The sequence below is a fragment of the Sorex fumeus genome, unplaced genomic scaffold, assembly GCF_029834395.1.
Source record: "Sorex fumeus unplaced genomic scaffold, SorFum_2.1 ptg000058l, whole genome shotgun sequence".
NCBI classification, from domain to species: Eukaryota; Metazoa; Chordata; class Mammalia; order Eulipotyphla; family Soricidae; genus Sorex; species Sorex fumeus.
In genome coordinates, this window is record NW_026606115.1 from 13,688,928 (window position 1) to 13,716,327 (window position 27,400).

A 27,400-nucleotide genomic window follows, 5' to 3' on the forward strand; every position below is an offset into this window, starting at 1 on the left:
TCTGGGAAAAGAGAAAAGAGCTCAAGAAGCAGCCAAAGAAGTAGGAGGTGAATCAAGAAAGAATAGTGTCAGGGGAATCAACTGAAGAATAAATTTTCAGTAAGCCAGGCAGTATAAATTAATGACTCAGAAACACCAAGCCAAAAAAAGGAAAAGGAACAAGAAATATTCATTAGATTTGTCAGTTGGGAAATTGCTGGTGGCCATGGCAAAAGATGTTTCAGGAAAGAAATGAAAGCAGAAACCAGATTTCAGTGAACTTTGGAACTAAATGGAAGGGAAAGGACTAGAGGTAAAATAGACACTTTTATTTTGAGTAGCTTTGCTGTGAAGTGAAGAAGGGATATACATGGTGGGAACTAGAGACAGAGAAAATAGGGTTGAAAAGATTTTTAAAAGCAAGCTGGAGAATGTGGTGATGTAAAGTTTTATGTATGAAACCCGACTAATGATAGTTTTCTAAACCAAGGTGCCTGAAACAAAATTTTAAGAAGAAAAAAAATTTTGTTTTTTCTTATTTTTCTTTTGGGGGGTAAGGGTGGGTTTGGGCCGCACCCAGAAGTACTCAGGGATTATTCCTGCATCTGCCCTCAAGAATCACTCCTTCTAGTGCCTTACCTACTGTACTATATCACCAGCCCAAATTATAGATATTTTGATGGAAACTACTGTTCAGCAGAGGATCTACAAAACAGAGACAGGAGCTGGATTCATAGTATGTTTGCCTGCCTTAGACAATCACTTTGAACATGAGCACCTTAGGCTTTATCCTTGAAACCTCATATGATTACTCAAGCCCCCAAGAAGAGATACCTGAGCGCAGAGCCAGAAATAAGCCCCAAACACCACTGCACCACTGCAAGTGGCCCCCAAACATCAATTATGAAAAAACACTTAACTTGCACAAAAGAGAGGGAAATTTTTGGAGAGGCAAAGGAGTAAGTGACTCGAATAAAGATGAACACAGATGAACGAACACAGATAAAATATTAACACTATTGTAAATATACACCTTAAAAGAAAACAATTAATAAGATTAAAGGCAATGGTGGAGGGTCATAGACATTTTGGCAATGATACAATAACTTTGCACATCAGAACTAAAAAGTACCAATACTCATGTGATCATGCTACCTATGATGTAGAAACTATTGAAATCTGAGGAACAGGGAAAGATACATCCATATTTGAGATAGCAGACCAGGAGTTTGAGTCTCTTGGATCCTCAATTTTCTCTATGAAATGAAAAATTTAATCATCTTCTAAGATTCAAGGACAGAATTGGGATTTTACTTCTGTGGAAAAATTTCATTTAAACACTGAGAAGTGAGATGTAGATTACTATAAGGTCTCTTAGTAAGATTACCAAGCAATTTAATGAGAAAATTAAAGTTGATTTCTTGCCCAGCTGTGGAAGTATAATACCTGGGAATAAAGGGAAGAGGTGACCACTTCATTATTCCAGGAGTTCAAAATCTGAAATCATTAAAATCACATCTATATCTCAAACTTATCCTAGACCAGTGGAATCATCAAGTTATCTAAAGTGATCAAATGTGATACCTGAAATGAAATCCATGAATATTGTTGGAAAAGATGCACTAAGGGGTTTAGAAGGGAGAATAGTAGAAGAGAATCCACAAGGACTGATATCAAGGTAGATCTAAATAGAATAAAGAGATGAGATTTAGGTAAGGTAAAAGAGAAAAATAATGTAGCTGAATGGATATGGCCTTGATAGTCCAATACCTGAATTTCAGATTTCAGAATTGAAGTAGCTCGGCAACAACAAAATAGAGGGGTTGGCAATGGGGACAGGTACTCAAAATTGAGTAGAGGGAGATGAAGGTGAACAGAAATAAAGATAACAAGGAAACTTCAAGAACAAGTCTAGCCAGATTACCCACCTTCATCCACCATTTTGTTCAAGTAAGTCCTAAAGTCCTTATAACGGTCCTGATGAGGACCTTTAAAATCTTTCCCCATATTTTCTCTCTGACCTCATTTTCTGTTCCCCCTCTCAGTAATTTAGCTTTAAAGGACCTCCTTCCAGTTAGTTACACTCTTGCCTCATGACATTTGCGTGTGTTATCTTTACCTATATTCTCTCTCATAAGATTTTTTTTAAAAAAATGTATTGAATCACCATGAGACAGCTACGAGCTTTCATATTTGGGTTACAATCACACAATGATCAAACACCTATCCCTCCACCAGTGCACATTTCCCACCATCAATCTCCCCAGTATGCACCCCTTCCCCATGCTCCCCTGCCTCCATGGCAGACAATATTCCCCATACTCTCTCTCTGCTTTGGGGCATTATGATTTGAAATACAGATACTGAGAGGTTATCATGTGTGGTCCTTTATCTACTTTCAGCACACATCATCTACCATCCCGACTGATTCCTCCAGCCATCATTTCCTTAGTGATCCCTTCTCTATTCCAGCTGCCTTCCCCTCTCTGTTCATAAGGCAGGCTTCCCCACAGAATGGGAAAGAATATTTACCCAATACCCATTTGATAAGGGATTAATATCCAGGATATACAAGAAACTAGTAGAACTGCACAAGAAAAAAACCTCCAACCCCATCAAAAAATGGGGAGAAGTAATGAACAGAAATTTCCTCAATAAAAGAAATATAAATGGCCAAAAGGTGTATGAAAATGCTCCATATCGTTAGTCATCAGGGAGATGTACATCAAAACAACAAAATATCATCTCACACCACAGAGTCTCGCAAAAATGTTTGCATGATATGTCCATCACTTCATCCAGGTCTTTGCTCAAATACCATCTTTGGTGAAAAAAAGTAAGGTTCTCTTTTCAGTGTGTCACTGTGAGCTTACAAAGTTATTCATGATTGGGTTTCAGGCATACATTGTTTCAACACCAATCCCTTTACCAGTGCTCATTTCCCTCCACCAATTTCTCCCCTGCCATCCCTTTGTCTCCCACCCACCAGTTTGATGAAAGTCACTAATTGAAATAATTTCCATCATATTTAAATGCAGAGCAATTGCCTTTCATAAATAAGGTTATGAGTTCAAAACCAGGGTAGTCCTACTTGTGCTGAATGTAATCCTGGCAGCTCTGGTCTCTGTGATTCCTGATATCATAAGTGACCTCCAGTCACAATTCAGCCAGCTGTATGTAGAAACCACAAAAAAGAGATATGAGCCTCAGAGGATACAACCAAAAAGATGTACAAGTGCCTCCCTCAGCCTGGAAGTATGATTCAACTAAAAGTGTGACTTTTTTTTTAATGGAGTTGCCTCTGTTTTTTGTTTTGTTTTGTTTTGTTTTATTTATTGAATCACTATTGGAAAAGTTACAAAGCTTTCAGGTTTAAGTCTCGGTCATGCAATTATCAAACACATTTCCCTTCACCAATACTTATTTTTCACCACCAAGAACCCCAATAAATCCCCCCTCCCAACCCTCCCAATGCCTGTGAGGCAGATGAATTCTAGTTAACACTCTATCTAAAAAGTGTGACTCTTGATAAACATGAATGTAAGCACCATAACAAAAGGAGTGAAAACCTCAGTGAGCAGTGTGGTCCAATGTGTAAGCACTACAACTTGATGTGTGACAACCAGCGAGCACCACCACTAAAAATGTCCTTTATCCTTTATATATCCTTTATATGTCCTAATATGGTGAATGTACTCATGTGTCAGTTAAAGCATTAGCATTACCACAGCCAGTTGTGTGTACTACCCCTGTTGTCAAAACAACATCAACAACAAATAGAAGGGAGAGAGGGAGAAAAGTTTTATAGTTTGGGAGACCAAATCTGGCTGTGTTCAAGGCTTATTCCTGCCTCGGTGCTCATGTATCACTCCTGGAGGGGCTTAGAGGACCATATAAGGTGCTCAAGATCACACCCAGATCAGCCAAATGAGAGGCAAGCATCCTGCCTGTCCACTGTACTATAGTTCTGTCCCCCACAGGAATTAAACATACGGGGCTGGAGCTATAGCACAGCTGATAGGGCGTTTGCCTTGGACGTGGACAACCCAGGTTCAATTCCTCCATCCCTCTTGGAGAGCCCAGCAAGGTACTGAGAGTATACCGCCCGCATGGCAAAGCCTGGCAAGTTACCCATGACATACTTGATATGCCAAAAACAGTAACAAGAAGTCTCACAATGGAGTCGTTACTGGTGCCCGCTCAAGCAAATTGATGAACAACAGGAGGACAGTGCTACACATAAACATAAATAAACATATACATATATATCACCCCACATTCCCTACACTTCCCCTATTTACAGCTAATCATTATATTTATTATCATAATGGATCATTATTCTTATTACACATGACATTCTAAGTATTATTTTATTTTTTGTTTGTTTGTCATCTTCCCCGTTCCAGTCCTCTTAATCAGAAGTTTCTCAAGGAAAAAGGTTTTGTTTTTCTTTGTTCAGTACTCTATCTATCCCTTACACACATACCAGTGCTGGTACATAGTAAGCACTCTAAAAATATTTGTCAGTAATGATGTGACCACTAGTCTTAGGATTATGGGTGAATTTCCTGTGGGGAAAAGTCATCCAGATTATGAGTAGGATTCAGTTGGAGAAACGGATGAGAAACCTGATAAGCCACATATTAAAAGTCTAGATAAAGTGTGGATATAAGAAGAAAATACGAGTTGACAAAAAGTGACAGCATTTACTTTAAAGGAGCATTTAAAATTTTTTTTTGCAGTGCCAGAAATTGAACCCAGTGCTTCATGTATTCAAGTGCTCTATCCCAAAACTACATTCCCAGGCCAAAAAGAGCATTTAAGTTCATTTAAAAATATATTTATTTATAAAATAACAATAAATTTACTTCTCTTTAATTTTGTTACACATTGTTTATCTTTTCTATTTTTTAAAATGGATGCAAAAGGAATAAAAATCAATACCAGGGAATAGGAGTATGTCTATGGACATCATGCCTCAGCTCTGTGGTATGTGTAACTCAAGAGAATCTGCAGTTTACACTGAATAATATGGTGAATGTGCTCATGTGTCAGTCAAGGCATTAGCATCATTTGGGGTGGCTCTTAAAAAGTATGGAAGTTTATGTCCCATTCAGGCCAATTGAATCCAAATCTCTGAGGATTGGATTCAAGCCTCAGCCCTTGTTATAAAGCTCCCAAAGTGATGCTAATGTGCTGCTAGCACTGTCCTGTGCAGAACTAGATGGCACTCCAAGAGAGGAAGAGCCAGGGGAGTTGATGAAGTACAACATGGGTCTCAAAGGGCACAAAGAGAATGCCTGTGACCAAGGAAGAAGTGCGAACAGAAAGCAAACATGTATGGGGATAAAATGCCTGGGGAAAAGAAAGAGGCTTACTTTTGGGGATAGTGTTGGGGGATAATACAAATGGACAGGCATTAAGAGAGGTCTCAAAAATTTGAATAAACCTCTTTAGAAGGAAATCATCAGGATGAAGTTGTCCCAGAGTTAAAACTGATTTAGTTCTAGGTTTGTGAAATGCAAGAAGTTCAGCCAGGACCTAAGGGGATGAGAGTGATAATGTGGTTACTGCCTGTAGGTTTCTCTTGGTAGGTGTAGGTGACCTTGGAAAATAAGAAGTGAAGTGGTGCTCTTTGCTAAAGGCAATTTATCCTGCCACTGATGAGTAGGTATTTCTTTATTTCTTACATCTCTACCAGTGAGGTAGAATAAAAGGGATAGGGAGTGCAGAAATGATGCATGGAATTAGCTCCCTAGACACTTGAAAGAAAGTGGTTTTCATGTTGTCCAGATTTAGAATAGATACAGAGTGAGTATTGGTTAGCTAAGTCCGGCTTATCATACCAACATCAGATTCCCTGTGGGGTGAACCTAGCTACACTTAATCCCATTGAGATGCCCCATTTACAACCACCCTCCAAAACCATGTGTTGATGGCAAGGGTACAGAGAAAGTTCCAGTTACTCTTTGCAAAAAAAAAGCTTCATATATCTCTGGGTATGGAACAGTGATGCTTCTGCATACTCAATCCACAGAACCTCAAAACCCTCCCTAAAATGACCTGTAGTGACAGATCAGTACCCAGGTACAGCCTAATGTTATATATTCTTACTTTCTGAACTTTCCCACTCTGGTGATTGGAACTGTTACAACTCCCTTTTAGTGGCTAGTCTCTTAGGAAAAAATAAACTTCACACACATTTATGCAGTTCTAGATTTCTGGGAATAACTATCAATTTTGCTTTGCAGAGGAAGCTGTGAAGAGACGGGTTGTACCCAAAGTGAAAACTATACCTTCTTTCAGTTCCAGCACTGATACATGAAACCAAGACATCTCAAAGTGTGATCTGTAGGTTGCCAACATCAGAATTACCTCAGATGATTATAGCAATTCCACTTCTGGGAATCTATCCCAAGGGTCTAAAGCTCTAATCAGAAAAGATATTTTTGCTCCTATGTTTATTGTAGCACTATTTACACTGGCCAAAGTCTGGAAACAGCCAAAGTCGAACAGATGACTGGATAAAAAATACTATGGTACACAATGGAATATTACTCACCTACAAGAAAAGATGAATATATTCAATTTCTAACTGTGTTAATGGAACTAGAAGGTACTATGATGTGTACAGTCAGCCAGAAGGAGAAAGTTAGAGAATAATCTGTCTCATATGTGGGATATAAAGAAATTTAGTAGAAGAATAACAAAAGCCTGAGAGCAACTTCTTATTATATAAGAACAAGTTTATAGAATAGAGTTTACTATGGCAGTAAGATGTGGGGAAAGAGGGGATGTTAAGTTGAGGTGGGAGGGAGGAAGGGAATGATGGGGCACCCTGAGACAATGGTATATGGAAATAAACAATGTTTTAGGGTGTTGTGTTGGAATGTTGTATTCATGAAACCCTACCACTAAAAATTTGTAAAATTGCAAAGCTCATGGAAGCTAAAATAAATCAATAAAAATCCGTAATCCAGGGTTTCTACCTGAGAACTGCAGGATCAAACTCTCTATAGTGTTACCACAAGAATTGTATATAATGTGTAATGGGTTACCTCGTATTTGTTTTCCTTTTTGAACATGGTAGTTTAGGTATACGATAGCACAGCGGTAGGGCATTTGCCTTGCACGCAGCCAACATGGCCGACCCAAGTTCGATTCCTCCGCCCCTCTCGGAGAGCCCGGCAAGCTACCGAGAGTATCTCGCCCGCACGGCAGAGCCTGGCAAGCTCCCCGTGATGTATTCGATATGCCAAACACAGTAACAACAAAGTCTCCAATGGAGATGTTACTGGGCCCGCTCGAGCAAATCGATGATCAACAGGAGGGCCTTTACCTTTACCTGTAATTAAATATAATATTCATTAACATGTTGTCTATAATTATATATTTTCAGACACCACCTGTGAAATGCCATGGCTACAAAGACCTACACCTGCTTGAATAACTAGGGTTCTTAGGTTACTTCTATTCTTCTCCTCAGTACACCCTGAACTAGCCTGAACACTTCCATGAGTTCATTCTTCTCTGAACACCATCCACTGCAATTCTGGATACTTTGAAAACCAAGGTTAGTTGTGTCTTGTGTATTATGCTGATGAAGCAACAATTATTCATGTGATTAATTATTGAATGCAGTTAAAAGTTTGTATCAAAGCACAAATCTCAAGATTGTGCTACAAAGTTGTTGTCACTGTTGTTGATGTGTTGTTTGAAGCTTATCCACACAGATGACCCATAAATTTTTCCCTTGATTGGGCTGTCAGTCTTCAACACATCATATCTTGGATACTTGGGTGAATACAAACATGACTAAGAGAAAGTCAGTGTCCTCAAAGAATTTAAAACCTACTTAGGGAGATAAATATGCTCCTGTTAACTGTCTTCAAAACAAAGTAGCATAGGGTATATACTAATTGAACTTTAATGTCCAAACAGGTACAAAACAGTTAACCTCTGAATGTGCTTCAGAACATATTCCGTGTCCATCAGTATTACTGCCATCCATCCAGTTATTCAAACCAGACATAAGAAAGTCTTGATCATTCCCTTCAATTAGAAAACATATTTTGTTTACTCTAGCTCCCTTTTCTCCATGGCCACTGCCACTCTCTTGTTCACCAGCATTTCTTTTCCTGAAATATAGTTCTGACCTCCTATATTGCCCATCTTTTTCTTGTTTCCATTCTCCAATTCAATTTTGTATAGTATACAGAGTGCTATTTTCAAAGTATGAGTTAGGTTATTTTGATCTCTCTCTTAATCTTGCCAGTGACTTATGATTACATGTGTCATGACGAGAAGAAAACTCACTACCTTCAATTCTAGGTTCTTCATGGTTTGCAACTTCACTGAGCCCCACATTCTTTTTGGTTTACTTCCCCTCTAAGTCACCTGAATATGGCAAATACTCACTTCAGGGTCTTTACATAGTTACTCATTCTTTATGAATTGGTCCTTGTTCAATATTTATGTAACTCTTAAGCCTCAATTATCACCTCCTCCAGAAGTTTTATTTATTCTCCTTCTATCAAAATGAATCCTCCCTTGTATTGTCTCTCATACTGCTCTGCTCTTATTCTTAACTGCATTACTACAATTTATAAATATATTTGTCCAGGTTTGTTTGATGCCTGTCTCTTCCACTAGATCATGAGCTTGTGAGGGCCAGTCCTATATCTATTTTATTTATAGCCATATCATAAATTCCTAGTATAGCACCAACTATATAATAGACTTTCAGATTTTATCCCTGGGATAAAGAGATGAAAGAATAAACAAATAAGACATGATATAGTCCAAGAAGAATATTTGGAGAACAATCAGTAGTAGAACACCATTTACAAGGGCAAGAAAATGGATATTTATATGAAAAATGTGTTCTGAGAATGGGGACAGCCCGGGGTAGCTACAATATGTGGCCTGTGGTAAGCAGATACTACTAAAAAGTATATGGTACATTTCTCTGTAGTCTTCTTTATAGCTATTGGTAGAATGAAATGTCTCAAACTGCAGGCTCAAATACTACTTTTGGTCACTTCCACCATATTGCTACTTTAACACAATCCCAAATATTCCCCCCAAATGATCCAGGGTAGAAAGGATGCACCACCCCTCCAGCTATAAGAGTAAACTCTAAAAGTGACAGAGTCTTTGTCACTTTGCTACTGTGAATACCCCAACAGAAAAGGCAATGTCTACTATACACAAGAACTTTATGATAAATTATAAGTAGTGGTGATGAAATACTTGCTAAATCACAACAAAAGTCTTCTTTGGTAATTTGGACCCTCTTAGCTTTCACATAGGTGTTCAGATTCCTATTTGTTCCAGGACTACTCAGAGCCCACAAATATTTTAACTACAATAATAGTGCTTACATCATAATATTATTTTGAGGATTAATGAGAAAATAAAAAGCACAGTCCCTAGCACATGATGTATAATCACATCTTAATGATATTGATAGTCTTTCTGTAGAAATGGGAATGCTAATAATACCTACTTCACAGAGTTGTGACTATTAAATGACTTTATACATGTAAATGCTTAGCATAGTGTCTAATATATAATCATCAATTAATAAATATTAAGGTAAAGATTCACAGATTTTTGGGGTGCTAAGGGACCAAGCCAAGTTGAGGATCCCATATGTAAAACATACACTGCCCAGTACCTATTATTATAGTATTTATTGGCATCAACAGCAGCCATAAAAATAATATTGAATACTTTAATAAGAACGAAGAATAAGCTAATATAGAGACATCAGAGGGTTCAATGAGGGTGGCATTTCTCTAAAATACTCACTCTGGGGGCCTACAGGTTGGTATTAATGTACAGAAAAAGACTCAGAGATTGGTATATAACATGAAGTGGGCAGGGCAGGTTGCTTAGTCACCAGACTGAGAAAGATGATGCCTTGGGAGGTGCCCCATCTACCTCAAGGCAGGTTCTGTCACCAAGGCTCAATTCCCAGTTCTACTGATTATGCAGGAATAATTATCACTATAGCAGCATCCTGTTGCCTTACTTGACGTATTACTTAAGGAGGAGAGGAAGGGCTCTCTGACTTGTTGTCTTGGAGGACTTCCAGAAGGGAATACATAGCTGATGGGGCTGCCACAAGAGGTGTGGGAGGGCAATGAACAAAACTTCGTTTTGCATGGGGCCAGGCTTCTATGGAAGTTACTAAATAGGGTCTCCTTTGTTCCCATTTTTGTCACTTGGTGAAACATTTTCAGGTGACAATCAACAGCTGTCCATATGACATTTTTGAAAGATGTCTTTTCAGTCTGTGGAGGTCCCCAAGGAAAAAAAAGACCATCTCTGCTTATCCAAAGCCATGTTACCACTGATACCTCACAGGAATTGAAAACCTTTGCCTGGGTCAGAGAAAGGGACAAAGATATCCAAGACACTAAGAAACCAGGAACCAGTTGTTGATAGTAACAATTTCTCTTTTGAGTGCTTCTATGCACTAAGCAATGTGCTAAGAATTTTGCAGGAATTATCTTGTTTACTCCTCCAAAATGCATAACATCCAGCTATCATTATTTATTATTACTATTCTATAGGTGAATAACTTGAAGTTTAAAGATGCCAAGCAACTTGTCCCAAGTGCCTATGTCAGAACTCATACATCTCTAAAGATTTATTTACACAGTGACACTGTCCTCCCATTGTTCATTGATTTGCTCGAGTGGGCCCAGTAACATCTCCATTTTGAGACTTGTTGTTACTGTGTTTGGCATATTGAATACAACACGGGTAGCTTGCCAGGCTTTACCACGTTGGCAAGATACTCTTGGTAGCTTTCTGGGTTCTCCAAGAGGGGTGGAGAAATCGAACCCGGCTCAGCTGGGCTGGCTGAGTGCAAGGCAAACGCCCTACCATTGTGCTATAGTACAATGAAATAAAACAGCTGTCATTTACCGAGGAATAACTATGGGACAATTGATCTGTAATATTTTTGATTCCTTACCACAGCTGTATGAATTAGGTTCTATTATTATATCTTTAGTATTAACAGGGCTGGAGCGATAGCACAATGGGCAGGGCGTCTGCCTTACATGCAGCCAACATGGCCGACCCAAGTTCGATTCCTCTGCCCCTCTCGGAGAGCCAGGCAAGCTACCAAGAGTATCTCGCCCACATGGCAAAGCCTGGCAAGCTACCCGTGACATATTCGATATGCCAAACACAGTAACAAGTCTCACAACATTACTGAGCCCGCTCGAGCAAACCTAGTATTAATAGAGGAAGTTGTTATTAAGAAACTTTCCACATTTACTTAGCAGGCAAGAACTAGAACGGGAATTTAAATTCATGCAAATGATTCCTGCTCCCAGTCCTTTTCTCTGTACACTACCTTCTCTCTACCAAGCAGCTCTTAAACCAGAGACAGAAAACCTGGATATAGCCACAAGTATATTTCTTGGACCATTGGTTTTCAATTATTTGATTGTTTTGATATCTCCATGGAAAAAAGGAGAAACAAGATCATTATAGGTAGGAAAATTGAGGCTTAGAGAGATAAAGTGAATTGCTCAGTATTAGACATTGAGCAAGTGACAGAGGCTTATTTTTTGAACCCTATTGACTTTCAGACTGAAAATGACATTAAAAGAAGACAGACAAAATGGGTAACAGTCCTCATCTAAGTGCTGCAACCCAAGAGAAATTTTAAGAGAAATTGTAGAAAATATAACTCCAGAAAAAAAGTACCCCAAATTAAAACTTTGTGTTTAGCATTGTTAATTGCTCATGACTATAGTCAAAGAGAAAAGTTAGTTTTCTTCAAATGGGGATAGGCGATTAGATTGTTATTTGAAAGTGGATATAACCTATCGGTGTTTTCTGGAGATCTGCGTGCATAGATTTGTTGTGATTATTTTTTTCAGTCTTATAAGCCCTATTTAGTATTGATGGATGCCATGTATCCCTTACTGCACACGAGGAGTTTGGAAATGAGAATCAGACAAGGACTCGGGTAAGCTGGAAAGCCAAGAGTTTAGCCAATCTGATTGTGGTTTACCCCATTCTATGCCCTCCCGCCTGGTTGTCTCCCTCATCCTCTACCATCTCCTGATACTTATAAACATCAAGGATATCAATCTTGACTTCCCATAAGCAAGTACTTTTGGTACTAGCCTCCTAATGGGAGTGGGAGGAGAAAATAATGAGAAAAAAGTATATGTCACATCCCAGATGAAACTAGCAATAGTCAGAGCTCTTAGATGTTACCTCTAGATGTCAATATTTATGGATTTACTAAGCTATTAATTCTTTTTTTTTTTTGCTTTTTGGGTCACTCTTGGCAATGCGCAGGGGTTACTCCTGGCTCTGCACTCAGGAATTACTTCTGGTGGTGCTTGGGGGACCATATGGGATGCTGGGAATAGAACCCGGGTCGGCTGCATGCAAGGCAAATGCCCTACCCACTGTGCTATTGCTGGAGCCCCAGCTATTAATTAAGGTAAAGGTAAAGGCCCTCCCGTTGATCGTCGATTTGCTCGAGCGGGCCCAGTAACGTCTCCATTGGAGACTTTGTTGTTACTGTGTCTGGCATATCGAATACTCTCGGTAGCTTGCCGGGCTCTCCGAGAGGGGCGGAGGAATCGAACTCGGGTCGGCCATGTTGGCCGCTTGTAAGGCGAATGCCCTAAAAACTGGTCTCCAGACCCATCTTCACAATGATATATCATAACTCTAACAAAATTATTCTGCCATTAAAATGAGCTCTCCTTTGTTTACTGGTATTTAAAGCAACTCAAACTCTTCAGGGTTCAGACTGTTCTCATCTAAGAAAATCTTTCTCTTAATACTTTCGCTTTTGTTTTAACAACTGCCATATTACCATGGAGAACCCTTAGTAGCAGAATTCTTCATGTAACTACTCATAATCCAGAATCAGAAAGACAGATATAGTTTGCTACTCACCAGCTACTGCGTTTGAGCCTTAGTTCCCTCCTTTATAAGATGAGAAGACTAATATTCAACAAAAAGGATTAAATGAGATAATGAATGCCAAGAGAGTAGTGCAGAGTAGTACAGCTCAATAAATGGTAGCTATATATAAAAGGAAGATTTGCCATCTCTGTAAATTTGCCTTGGAGAAGCATTTCTTTAGTTCTGATTTCCTCTGCAATGAAGTGAAGGACTGAAGGTTGGGATATAAGAAAATAAGTTGGGCAAATGGGTATATATTAATGTTGACTTTTTCTTTTTGACATTTAGAGGGAAGGCTATTATTGAGAGAATTGCTGACAGAAATGAAATCAGTGACGTGAAGAAGGGAGGAGGTCACAGGTAGGAAAAGGGTATTTAAAATATGGTAGGGTTGGAGAGAAATGAGGACATTAAAAACTAGGGTGCTGAAATCCCAGAGAAATAAAGAAATACAAAATTCAAGGAAGGTATGAAAAATTTAAGTGGGATTCATTGGAGACCTTGAACAGAAAGGGTCTGAGATCTGGAAACCTTTCGTCATTTCTCAGAAATGCTCCTACTGAAGGTTTTGCACTAAAGGGCCTGAATAACTAGTCAGTTTGTTCATACAAACTCACTCTAATTAAGAACATTCTGTTTTCCATGTACTTCTTCAGAAACTATCTTCCTGAAACTATATTTTAAAAAGCAGTCTCTGTCATAGATTTCTTAGGTAATGCTTCTGGGAGACCTGGATTTTCTCTCTTTGGAAAATGACTTCATTCCCTCAGGTCAAAAATCTCATGGGAGGGCTGGAGAGCAAGTAAATCAGATAAGGTATGATCCATGAGCACAGAGTCTCGAGTAAGCCTTGAGCACTTCTGAATGTGGCCCCCAAACAAAACAAAATATCTCTGAAAATGATTACAGGAGAAGGTTACCACCTTCTCTAAATCACCTAAAATTCTGAATAACAGACATCTTGGATACACTCCTGGAGTTTTAGATTCAGAGTGCTAAATTGAGGGTTCTAATATATTTCTAAGCAGTCTCATGAATCTGTCATACAAGCAAACTTTGGAGACAACAATGTTTTGTTTATACCAAGGTTCTCAACTATAGGTCATTTTAAATGTGAAGATGCTGCGGTTTAAAGAAATTTAAACACTTGTTCAAGTAAACATGGTTAATTAGTGCAAAATCATAACTGGAACTCAGATCTTCTGTCTCCTCATTCACTGTAAATTCCATTTGGGCTCATAGTGAGCTTTGTCTTTCATTTCTAGATTAAATATGGAGACATATGTTCCTTCCTAGTTGTCATAAGACTGAAAAAATAATGCTACCTTTGTGAAATAATTAAAAATCAAAACAGGACAATCTCTCATACTGTTGAAAACAATAAGCATGGATTTAAAAAGAAAAGAAAACAAAATATTAACGCCTGAAACTTAACTGTCAATAACTTTGTAAATCATGTTTTTAATTAAATAAAACATTATAAAATAAAATAAAATAGGGCTTTCCCATTATGGCCTATCATAAAGAGAAAGGTACCACATTATCTTTGTATAAATGCCACATGTGTGACTATACTATTTTAGTTTAAATTTATTTGGCATTAGAGAAGAGGCAACTAGCTGTAAGATAGGCGTTTATTAGCTTAACAACCAAAGTCATTTCTTCAAGGCAGTAAAGATAAATTATTCTATTAACTGGCCATCAGTTCCTCTGTGATTTATACTTATTCTAGTCCAACCCTTAAAAATAAGAAGGACACATTAAAATCTAAAGTCATTTGCCAAATACCAAAGTTTTGAGGTAAGTGGAAAACCACAAATTATAACTTTCAATAGTTCAAATAATCCAAATTATTCCTTCAAGACAATAACCCACCCCTCTTCTGACATTTCTAAAATAACCCAGGGGTGGCCTGCGTAAGTAGCACATAGCACTCTAGCTAAACTGAAGAGTCGGTGAGTACAAATACATTCTGAAATATATCAAATTTGGAAGGTGAACTTTATTTGTTTTTTGTTTGGGGGCCACACATAACTGTGCCTACCTTATGTCAGCTGTGTACTCTCTGCTCACTCCTGGCAGTGCACAGGGGACCATACATAGTGCTAGAAACTGAACCTGGGTCAACCAAGAAAGTTGTACTTTAGAGGCACCTATATCTCTCTCTAGAGGAGCGGAGTTGCCAAATTTTTAGCTAGCACATGTGTGGGTGTATGAGTGAGGAACAGAAGATAAAAGTTTTTCTGGCAATTTCCAACTTTCAGTCTTTCTCTTTCCCAAATAGTCTGGTGAAATGGGGAGCTATTCTCACCACCTTTCTGCTCTCCACGCCTCCCCCCTTCCACCATATACACACTGCTCTGCTCAAAGGATTTTAAGGTTGCTACTGCCATTTTTCAAACAAAGATAATTCTTTTTTTTTTTCGCTTTTTAGGTCATACCCAGCAATGCTCAGGGGTTACTCCTGGCTCTGCACTAAGGAATTACTTCTGGTAGTGATTGGGAGAACATACGAGATGCCGGGGATTGATCCCAGGTCTGCCAACTGCAAGGCAAACACCCTACCCACTATACTATTACTCCAGCCCCACAAAGATAATTCTCAAGCCATAAAAATGACCACTCTGATTCCTATGTTTTTCTAATGCAATGATCGTGACCTTGGCCTTAAACACCAAAATCCCCTTGACTATATGCGGACATTAGCAGAAAAGAGATATAAGAAAGAAAGCCAGTTTAGACAGAGTTCAGGCAAACGCTATACCTGTCCCCTTTTTGCCACTATTCCCTTTGCAGATGGTGACATCACTGTTTATTTCAGTTCAAATAACTTCTCTTGGGAAGGCCTCAAACTTACCTTCTTTGCCAGAAGCCAAATTGAATAGAAGCTGACTCCTACTCAGTCTTTGGAAAATTCTAGAACCAATCTAGCTGAATTCAAAGATCAGTAGAGGTACAATAGTTTTTTTCCAATGTCTTACAAGGTAGAGCTCCAAAGTTAGTTTACCATTGTTTGCTGCTTTGACTGCTGACAGCATAAATGACTCTAAGTGATCATTTATTTCACAGTGAATTTAGAGGTACTTAATGTTGGAGAATGCTTCAACACAGTTTAGTTCAATTAAATTATTGAAGGTGATAACATGTAATTCATGTTTCACATGTAGTTAGGTATTTCTGCTCTAAGTCTTTTGTGGTACCAAACATGAATTCTTGCCTAGTGTTTGATTCATGGAGCAAAACCAGAATTGTCAAAGATATTTATTTAGAGGAGGAACAATGTGTACTCTTAAACGCTGCTGCAGTTGGAGTGTTTTAAAAAAAAGAAAAAGCATTTTGTCAATATCTAGGAAAAAATTAACCAAACTAATCTACTCCTAGAAATTTATCTTAGGGTAATAATGGGCCAAATTCATATAACATTTTTATTCCAAAGATACTCATTTTGGTACTGTATGAACACTCATAAAGGAATAGAGTAACAATTATGATTCTTCAGAATTTGAAACATTTTATACCAAAAAATACATTAAAACCAAAGCAAAACAATAAATAATAAACTGCTTAATGTAATTTCAATGCAGATAACAATTTAAATAGATACTATACAAAATAGATAAAGAGTTCTATTTATCAACACAAGAAAGCACAATTCAATAGAAAAACATGAACAGGCAACACACAATGCAAAGCAAGAGAAAATGGCAACACAGAAGAAATACAGATGGCCAATAAACATATGAAAAGATGTTCATCCTTGCTAGTACCCAAAATGCAAACAAAATGAATTTTTTAGCATTACATTGAGAAAGATGAAAAAGATAAGAAATATCTAAGATTGCTGAGAAAGAACATGAAGAAATAGCCATTACTGGTGGGAATGGAAATCTTTATAGCCTGCCTGTATGGCAATTTTCCAGGCTCTGTTAAAATCAACGATGTAAAGAACCAAATTCTCTGAACTAGCAGTTTCAGTACTACAAGTTTATACTAAAAATGCTTATAATGGTATGCAGATACACATATAAAACGAGGTTCACAGTGATGGTACTTAATTTTTTAATTAGAAATAATTCATACATAAAAGATTAAAATCTATAAATATAAATTGGATTAAATAAGTGTTCTCACAACCACATAACAGAGTACTATGCAAATGTTAAAAATAACAAAATGGCTAAATACATTACTGACACATAGTTCAATGTAAAGAAAGCATATTATAGAACAAAATGTAACACCTTTTAATATTTTACATGCAAGAATGCATGTATAAATATTCACAAAATATGCAAAGAATGATATACACCAAACTGTGGATATAATAGATCAGAGTTGGAAAATCCAGGAACATTCTACTTCATACTTCTTTCAAGGAGAAACATGCATTATTTTTATCATAAAAAGTTTTTAACAAAATTATGCAGTTGTATCACCCTCTGACACTGTCCAGCTCCCATTTCCACCCATTAAAATTGCCTTCTTCAAGAGCATGTTGTTTCAGCATCTGATACTGTTTCTAACATACAAAACTAAAGTTTTGCTATATAGAAGTTAGACTAGTATAAGAAACATTGGACAGAAGTGGTGAAAGGATTGTCCCATTCTTTTAAAAGAGTTTTTATTTCATGAATTATGGCATAATTAATAGGCTTTTTAGACTGGCCATTCTCTTTCATCCTTCCAAATAGCCTATTCTTCCTTTATATCCCCATCTCTTTAAAAGGTAGGAAGAACGGGACATGATTACTCAATTCCTTTTTGTTGTTTTCACTTCCAGTCCAGGGTCTCATTCTTTTATCCTAAAGAAATTTTATCCTAATTCCTCCTGTTTCAATCCATTTTTTTCAGAAGGCATATCACAATATTTACAATTCCCTCAAGGTTAAGATGTATAATTCCAGATATGGCATATTATTATTTAAAGAGCATCTACAAGTGACTCCCCGCATGGCAGAGCCTGGAAAGCTCCCTGTGGTGTATTCGATATGTCAAAAACAGTAACAAGTCTCACAATGGAGGCAATACTGGTGACCACTCGAGCAAATCGATGAACAATGGGAGGACAGTGCTACAGTGCTACAAGTGATCATAATTTGTATACCCATATAGGAGAGCATGAGCCCTGGACTTAAACACCCTAAAACATGTACAGCCATGGTAAATCTGTACTTCTTTGGGTACCTTTCATCAGACTTCCAAGGCAGAGGAATCAGTATAATTGAATTACCCACTGAGTATCTGGGAGCACCCATTCCTCCAGTTTCCAAATAGCTGATTGCTTTGGTGAATCTACCAAAAATATACTAAGAAGCAAAAGGTAAAAAGAGGGAAGTATTGACTTTTAGGACTCCACTAGCAGGGTGCTTTTCTGCTAAAGTCCAAACAACTAGGGTTTGTTTTGACCTTCAAGTCCCATTGAATAAATCAACCAAATCCCTCTGTTATATGCAATGAAGCAGCCTGCTCTAATAGAAGGACTATTAAGGGGAAGTGGATCTGAATTTTAGCCTGTCAGATTACTTCTGATTTCTCATGTGGTAGTTGTGTAATATTAGGCAACTCTCCTCATTTCTCTGCTCCTCAATTTCCTCATCTGAACAGAAGGCTTGTACCAAATGAACTTTATAAGGCACTGCAGTTCCACCATCCCATAAGTCTCCCCCACCAAATAGAAATTTTTACTAGGCTTTCTAGAACAGAGAATGATTTTACTCCCACTTTCCAGTTTCACATACTCTTAAAGTCACAGTGTTTTCTGGCTCACCTAGATTCTTCCTGCTGCAACTGAAGGTTGTTGCTTTCATGCAGATAATGGCTGGTTCATGTACAAAAACTTACAGTAATTCAAAATGTCTTTACATCACTCACTACTCCGAACTCGATTTTGAATGATTCCTAGCCATTAATTCTCAAGAATTCCATTCTTCTTTCAAAGCAGCTTGTAAAGAAAAGAGGTGGAGGGAATTAATGAGGAGTCAAGGGAATTAGGAAAGGTCAATAGTGAAGAGAGCTTTTTATTTTGCCTTTAAATTTTCTTAGAAATTGCCTTGACTTCCTATTGACAAAATGAACATCAGAAACTATGCTCAAGACACCACTTTTACAAAGAGTACTGCAGCTCATATTGAACTCGGGGGGCACTAGAAAGGAACCCTTCCACGCTAACCTCTAAGATGACCTTTTAGAACTGCTTCTTCAAGAGAATGAGTCTGAAGAATAAAAGCTTTCCAACTAACCTTAATTCCCACCTCCAGGGTTCTCTAGACAGCAGGGTGTGTTCAGATTGATGGGATTTTCCTCAGGCTGTACTGATGATACCTCTGGACCAGGAAATTAAAGGGCACACTGAAATTTTTCAGGATGTGAAGGGAAATAATCTCAGAGCACTGAATCACTCAAGGTGGAATGAGGATTAGTCTTTGGAATCAAAGCAGAGCAGAGAACTGAGGCCATTTTCCCAATAATTGAGCACAAAAACAAGATTTGGGCCTAAATTATCAGGATAATTGCCTTAATTCTTCACTTCCCTTTCATAACAACCTTGAGTTTATTTAAAGTCTCTCTTCTAAGAAGCTCAAAATACTTTCAGAGATATTATCTTAGTTGTCATCACCCTATCATAGTGAGAATAATGATTATTATAAGCATCATAATACACATGAGGGAAGAAAATCTTAGAGGGGTGAAGGATGCCATTTAAGTTTATCAGTAAGATACCACAGCCTGGAAACTCAGTGGGAAACGCTCTTGCCTGGCATAGTCCAAAGAATGTTCTTCTGATACCACCCCAGCCAAAATGCTTATTGGAATCCCAACTTCTGTGGGTAAATAAATTGGAAAGTGCTGCATATCCTATTCTTCTAGAGAGTCACAATATACGGTAGCAAAGAAAGAGATCATCATAAATAAATCTATTTTCTGTTTAAGTAGTAATTTACTAGACCATAAAACTGGGTTTGTATTTTGTGTGTGTGCAACACTTATTAACTTCCTCTGGAACTAGTTTTGGGAATCTACATTGGAGAACACAGGTCTAGCTAGACTGATCTGAGTATTGACACTTCAGACTTCCTGACTCCATTTCAGACAAATTTGTTGGGGATGTTTATTGAGGATATTGCTTAATGCTTTCTGGCAATGGCATTCAGTGAACAAAGGCTCTTGATATGGTCAATGAAATCCAGGCCATCATTTCCTCTGCATCCAGGTGAGGGAAGTTGTTTCAAGCTTACACGTTTTTTGTATACATTCCTTTGTAATAGAATCCAGACCTAATATTGTTTTTCATTTAAGGGAAGAGATGCTGAAGATGTTGGTCAAGCTTTAAGAGCCCATACTCTTAACTAGCATGATTTTTTTCCCCACCAGAACCACAAAACTCCAGGATAAATCACCAGTATCCTAGGTTAATTTCCAGTGCGCATTTATCAACCCATGAAATCAGTACCAAGTGAATAAAACAGGTGACTAAGTATGTTTTGGATTAATTGCATGACTATTAGAGTAATCACTGTATATTCATTTCAAAGCTAATATACAGCACAGAAATCTTGTGCTAGTAATAATTACCAGTGACATTACTAAAAGTACCTAAAATATAAATGTCCCCGAAGACCTTGTCCTGGTTAATTTGCACTTTCTATACAAACTAAATGGCTGATGAACACAGACAGCGGATTAAATGTTTATGAATACCAAACTTCTGTTCTTTTTTACTATTTATTAAACATTCATACTATGCGAAAAATGTCTGTATTAGGCTGGGCAACTTTTGCACCAAAAATGTAATAGAAATGTAGCACTGTAGCATTGTCCTCCCATTGTTCATTGATTTGCTCGAGCGGGCCCAGTAACATCTCCATTGTGAGACTTGTTGTAACTGTGTTTGGCATATTGAATATGTCACGGGTAGCTTGCCAGGCTTAGCCGTGCAGGCGAGATACTCTCAGTAGCTTGCCAGGCTCTCTGAGAGGGGCAGAGAAATCAAACCCGGCTCGACCAGGCTGGCAGCTTGCAAGGCAAATGCCCTACCGCTGTGCTATCACTCACTCCATCCATTGGTAATATGAAAAATTCTATATAAATGGACTTTTGGTAAAAAAAAATCAATGTAAAGATTAGAAGAGCACTACTATTTAAGGTGATCTGATCATAAATTCTTTTTTAAAGCAACACATTTTGTAATGTGAATAAGGTCCATCTAGTTCATTTATCTTTAAACCACACTTATACATAGAAATTTTGCTTAAGGCAAAACACACTAACATTATCAAGTGAGCTAGACATATCTTAAGATGGTAAGAAACTCTGATGCTTATCAATCTGCAATACTGTATCCTTTAAGATTCACCATTAATCACTATCCAAGTACAGGAAGACTTATTCTGAGTTTGCTGAGAATGTGACAGTAATAATTCCAATGACTCCCTGCAGTATTACTTAACTATGACTCCTCTGCCTTTATATATGCTGTTTCTTCAACTTAACCACCTGGTGAAATAATTCTTAGATATTCAAATGTCACCTTCTTCTGTGAAGCTTTTCTTCATCATAACCCCTATCTCTAGCCAGGGACCCCTTCTTCCTGCTCTCAAAGTACTTTGCCAGCCCCTTGTCATACACTACTGTAATTATCTGTTTATATATTCTATCTTGTCTATCAGACTCTGCACTCCTTGAGAACTGAGATGATGTTTTATTCATTTCTATACTTCAAAAACCTAACATTAATACTGGCACAGAGCAAGGGTTTAATAAATGTCGCTAGTTTGAATGATTGCTATCCTTGATTATACTTGGGGGCCCTGAATTTTTTTAATGAAAACCACAAGAATGAAACATTAGCGAGAAAGTTTAGCAGATTTTTTCATTTATATTGATATCTTATTTTTATATTTAAACAGTGACCATACCAATTGACTCCTTATGGTTCAGGGAGAACAACAAACCTTTAAAACAAATTTATTACCAATACTTAGGTGCATTTGCTATGTTCCCATTTCTCTATACAGCAACATCCTAGCCCAAAACTAACACCACTGCAGTAAAGAAGACATGGAAATCCACAAATTAAAGGGTGGGGGCAGGGGTGGCACTGCGGAGAGCACTATAAAAGCCTTAGATTCTCATTGGCTGAGAGTGGAAAGCTTGCTAGAAAGTTGGGTATCTGGGGGGACGTTGGGGGGGGACAATAACAATATTCAGTAGAACTTGGTAAATCTGCGAAGAAATTTCACATTCAGAATGTCCTAAGTAACATCCCCAGCTGGGGGGCATTTTCATCACTTTGAAGCTCTCATTACCCTTCCAATGTGGGCAGAACAGGTTGGACCTGATCAGCCTGCATGTTACTGCAATCTGCTTGGCATGGGATGATACCCAAGGACATATAATGCAAAGAAGGAGCCCAACCCCTTGGTGCACACACAGGATCTCGGGTGCATACTCATACACACACACAAACACAAACACACACACACTCCAACTCACAGTCACTGTATTCCACACAAGACCCACACCATCTAGGGAACACACCACTGCATTCCTGTGTGCCAAGTCACACGCAGGGAGTGCCCCTTCACATTCTCTCACTTCCCTAGTATGCCTGACCCACACCCCCACACCGCCGGTGGACTGCAGCCTCGCCTGAAATTGGAAGCTGGTGAGGACTGGTTTTTGTTGAATGTAACAAAGCCTCCTGCTCCCAGGTGCCTCGCTGGATTGACTCTATCCATCTCTCCCAGCCCCCAGCTTTGAGCTCCCAGAACAAGAGAAAGCTCAGCTCTGGAAAGTGGATGCATGGAGTGGGGGCGCAAAGAAAGAGAGCTTTAGGGGTAGGCAGCGACAGGAGTCCCGGCAGCTTAAGTACTCGCCATGAAGGGAGAGGGGCGGCGAACTGGCAAAGAACCGACATGCCTTCCCTACGCATCGCCCCTCATCTATTCATAGAAAAAGAGAAGAGCTGAGAAACAATCTACCCTCGCATCCACCCCGTACCCTCCCAACGGCTTTAGGAAGCACCGGCACTACAGCAACCCGCAACAAAGCGCCCCCTCACAGACCTGTTCCAGCTTTTTCCTGGCTCCAGCGAAGGGGAGCCGCTGCGGAGGATTCTGCCCTTCGCCACCGGGCAGGAGCCTGGGGGCGGGGTGGGGGATCGGGAGGAGGAGCAAGAACCGCAGGAGGAAGGAGGACGAGAGGGTATAAGAGACAGCAGAGGCAAAGGCAGCGGCGCTGAGAGAAGGAGGAGGAGGGGGAGGAGGAGGAGGAGGAGGAGGAGGAGGGGGAGGAGGAGGTAAGGGTAGTGGTGGTGGTAGAGGAGGAGGAGGAGGAGGAAGAGGAGGAGGAGGCGGAGGCGGTGGCTTCTGTGGCAGCTGCTGAGGATGCTCTGGCGAGCGATCGGTAGGGCTGGGTGCGCGGGGCGTGGGCTCACGTGCGCCCCAGGGCCCGGGGATGCGCGCGCGTCTGGGTGTGTGAGAGCATCTGGGTGTATTTTGACTGTAATTATTCCAATTTCGACCTAGTCTGGAACTTGTGGTTCCTGCAGCCAGGCGGAAGTGAAACCCTTTCGGTCTCCCAAGCCTGATTTGGAATGGGGGCTGGTGGCGAAGAAGCAGAGAGGGTGGAGAGAAGGGGTTCTGCACCAAGGCAGCAGCCCTGACATTAAGTCCTCATCCTTTCTTTTAGTCTCTCTCTCTCTCTCTCTCTCTCTCTCTCTCTCTCTCTCTCTCTCTGAGTACTAGTAGTAGCTTCCACCTGAATATATCAGTGCAAAGCCTATAGCCAAGGTGAATAGAAAGAGACCAAGGACAGTGAGCGTCCCTGTCACATTGTAATGAATGACTGCTCACATTCTGCTGAGTACTGTCTGGACCACTCAGAAGATGGTTTCTCTTATAATTTGGGGTTGACTTTCACGGTTTGACGTGCTCATAACTTAACGCGGAATCTACACTTAACCTTTACTCCTGTTTCTTTACTACCATATTCATGTACTTGTAACCAAAGTGGCATACAACAGTCCTCTGCGTTTTAATGTTTACATAGCGAACATTACCCAAGTCCCCGGTTTCTTTGTTGTTGAGGTGTCACTCCCCATAGGAGTAGGATGTTCAGTTTAGATGAGATCCAAGACTGGTTTCCTGGAAGTCATAAGGTTGAAGATCATCATGGATTAGGATTGTAGAGGGAGTTTGCATTTGTACCCTTAAATTTAAGAGGGGAATCAATTGTGTAAGATACAACCTATAATTCAACCCTATAATTCAATCCTTAGTGAACCCTTTGCTTGAAGTCCTGCTGAAACTCTTATAATTCATGAAATGTTGAGTATTTCTTATGTCTTGCCTAATGGTTTATTTATAGATCGCTTTGGGACTTCCAAAGAACTTCCTAATATTCAGATATCTGCCATAACATATCTGTGAATTAGGCAAGGACAAATCATTATTTCATATTTATCATATTTATGCATGTGGAAACTAATTCAGCAACATAAAGTGGATTACCTAACATTACAGACTAATAAGTGGTAGCTGCAGAGTTGAGATTCGGATCTTTAAATTTTCAGGTTCATTTTCCTTTTTTTTTTTTTTTTTTTTTTGGTTTTTGGGTCACACCCGGCGATGCTCAGGGGTTACTCCTGGCTCATGCACTCAGGAATTGCTCCTGGCGGTGCTCGGGGGACCATATGGGGTGCTGGGAATCGAACCTGTGTCGGTCATGTTGGCTGCGTGCAAGGCAAACGCCCTACCCGCTATGCTATCAGTCCAGCCCCGATTTTCCTTTTTTAAAGTTACAAATTGGACAGAAATTTCAATTTCATCTATTGATTGCCATGTTAGTGACAAATGGTTTACTGTCTTAGCTAAGATGAAATTTTTAAACAAAAATTAAAGCAGGATTTTCAGTTAGATTTATTCAGGTGCAACCCACAGTTAATGAGCTAAAAGGAGTTAAAGACTTATACCTCAGTCTCCAATTAGCAAACATAATTATTCTTTGATTTTGCTATAAACTACTTGAAATTATAATACAGAAATGACAAAAGAAAGAGTCTATTAGGATTTCCTGGGATGAGCATCTTGTGAATGTTTACCCCACAATCTAGATCTGCGTCCTTTAAGTCATGATAGTACATCATTATTTGCCACCAAGGAAATAATCCTGTCTCCCCCACAGCAGCCTGAGCTGTCCCAAGAATATATAGATGACTATCAAGCAAAAGAGGCATGCTAATGCACTGGGGGAAAGGTCCACCTTGGTGCCAGACAGCCCTAGCAGAAAATCAGGAAGAATGACTCAATACCAATGATCCACCTGCAAAATGGGTATTGAGGTTTGAGTATGAAATGGAGTAATGTAAGCACTTGAGACATAACAAGCCTCAATAAAGTATAGATCTTGTTATTAGAGAAAAGACTGCAATTGCAACAACTGCATTTATGTACCTTTCTCCTTAATCACTTAATCACTTAACTTCCCGTTAGTCGTCGATTTGCTCGAGCGGGCGCCAGTAACGTCTCCATTTGTCCCTGTCGCGTGCTAGTGTAGCCCAATGGCATCTGTTCGCTCTGGGAACATGAAGGGCCTCAAACCGATCGTTCATGATCTTGACGAAGAAGTCTGACCATCTGGTAGGTGGGCGGCCATGCGGTCTTTTGACATCCCGTGGAATCCAATCAGTAACTGCTCTAGTCCAACGGTCGTCTTTAAATCTCATTACGTGACCAGCCCATCTGATTTTCGACACCTTGACAAATGAGACAGCGTCCCTGATCCTTGATCGTCGACGGATGTCAGAACTCCGGATTCGTTCTCTCATTTGAGTGAAACGTGATATTCCAACCAGTAACTACAACTGGTCTCATTCACCTGTACCTTTCTCCTTTGAAGGAAAAATGAGAGAATGCAGAGAAAGAAATGACGATCAATTGTATAAAGAGAGAACAAGTGCCGGCAATAGAAGACAGGCATGGTAAACAAATAGAACAACAACTCAGGAATAGCATAGAACTGATATGAAAACAGGAGATGTAGATGATGCTGAAAAGTTCATTAAGGGCTGGGCAGGATTTTGGCAGCCCATAAGCCAGGATTTTACTACTCATGGTTATTGTGACTGAATCGGAGGATATGCCACTAGGGATTTTTTAACTATTAATATGATTCTGGAGTCATACCACAGCAGGTAGAGTGTTTGCCTTGCATACAGCTGACCTGGGTTCGATTTCTCCGCCCCTCTCGGAGAGCCCAACAAGCTACCTACAGTATTCAGCCCGCAGGCAAAGCCTGGCAAGTTCCCCGTGGCGTATTCGATATGCCAAAAACAGTAACAACAAGTCTCACAATGGAGACGTTACTGGTGCCTGCTCGAGCAAATTGATAAACAACAGGATGACAGTGCTACAGTGCTAATATGGTTCACTCAAATACAAAGAGTTAAGGCTTTCCTAAAAGCATATCAAAAGACCAAATTAAAAACTTTATTTAGACTCTATCAGAAACACCTGAATTTGACATTCATTCATCACTTCCTGTTCTGATTTGATAACAAATAGATTATTCTTTTAGTCTTGCCAAACACAGAGAGGTTGAGTCATAACAATGCTTATCGCCAAATTGCAGAAAAATTCTGAAGGATCTAAAATTTCTCTGTCACCTTTTCAGTTCCTCTTGTTGCACCTACTTCTGCCCATTTTCAACTCTAACATCAAATCCCTGCTTTTCATAGCCAAGACAAGTAACCTGGTTTATTCATTCACAATGAAGACTCATTCTGTAGTTCTCTTTTCAAAATGAAGACGTAGTAGAAGAAGGTGTTAAACACAATAAAATGGATCACTAATAGTAGAACTCCAGAATTCTGGGTGGTGAAAAATTGCCTTAAAATCATATAATATTCATGGATAAGACTGCACTTTAAAATATATTATGAACCCTATTTGATATTGCTTTCCTTTGTTTTGGGTCCAGAATTTCTCTCTAAACTTCCAAAGTTTCTCATAATTTTAATCCCCTACAATATTAGTCTCTGCTTATGAATATATTTGCAATCTTTTATATGTATTAAAAGACCTGGTCCCTTTTCTTTAAAAGTGGAAGTAATTCAGGATTGGGTTGATCATGGATTTCAAATTAAATTAAATATAACTTTCATGGGTGCCTAAGTGGTAATCCATGCCACAGTATATTAAAAATTAAATGTGGAAGAATGCTTCCCCAGGTAATTCCACCTAAATTTCATAAGTTTAAAATAGTCAGGAGGACTTATTTCCCTTCATGTTTAGAATTCTTCTATGTGCAAGTACTTTGTTTGAGGACTCAGTATCTTGAAATGTGAAATGAGGTATTGCTTTATAAAAAGGAAAAAAGATGGTAGGCTCTGAGAAAAGTACTACATAATCCATAGTTTTCAGATATCAGGGATACAAATAATACTTGGAGAATGTTTATTAAGAGCATA

At 39.1% G+C, this 27,400-nt stretch overlaps 1 protein-coding gene across 1 annotated transcript in view; it reads right to left on the reverse strand.

Annotated features, from left to right (window-relative positions):
- The window catches only part of PAK3 (p21 (RAC1) activated kinase 3), a 365,938-nt gene extending 342,775 nt beyond the window's left edge, over positions 1-23,163 (reverse strand). Inside the window, exon 1 of the mRNA XM_056125834.1 lies at positions 22,998-23,163. The gene's annotated coding sequence lies outside the window, so the exon portion shown is untranslated. The remainder of the gene's footprint in view (positions 1-22,997) is intronic.
- Between the last annotated feature and the right edge of the window lie 4,237 nt (positions 23,164-27,400).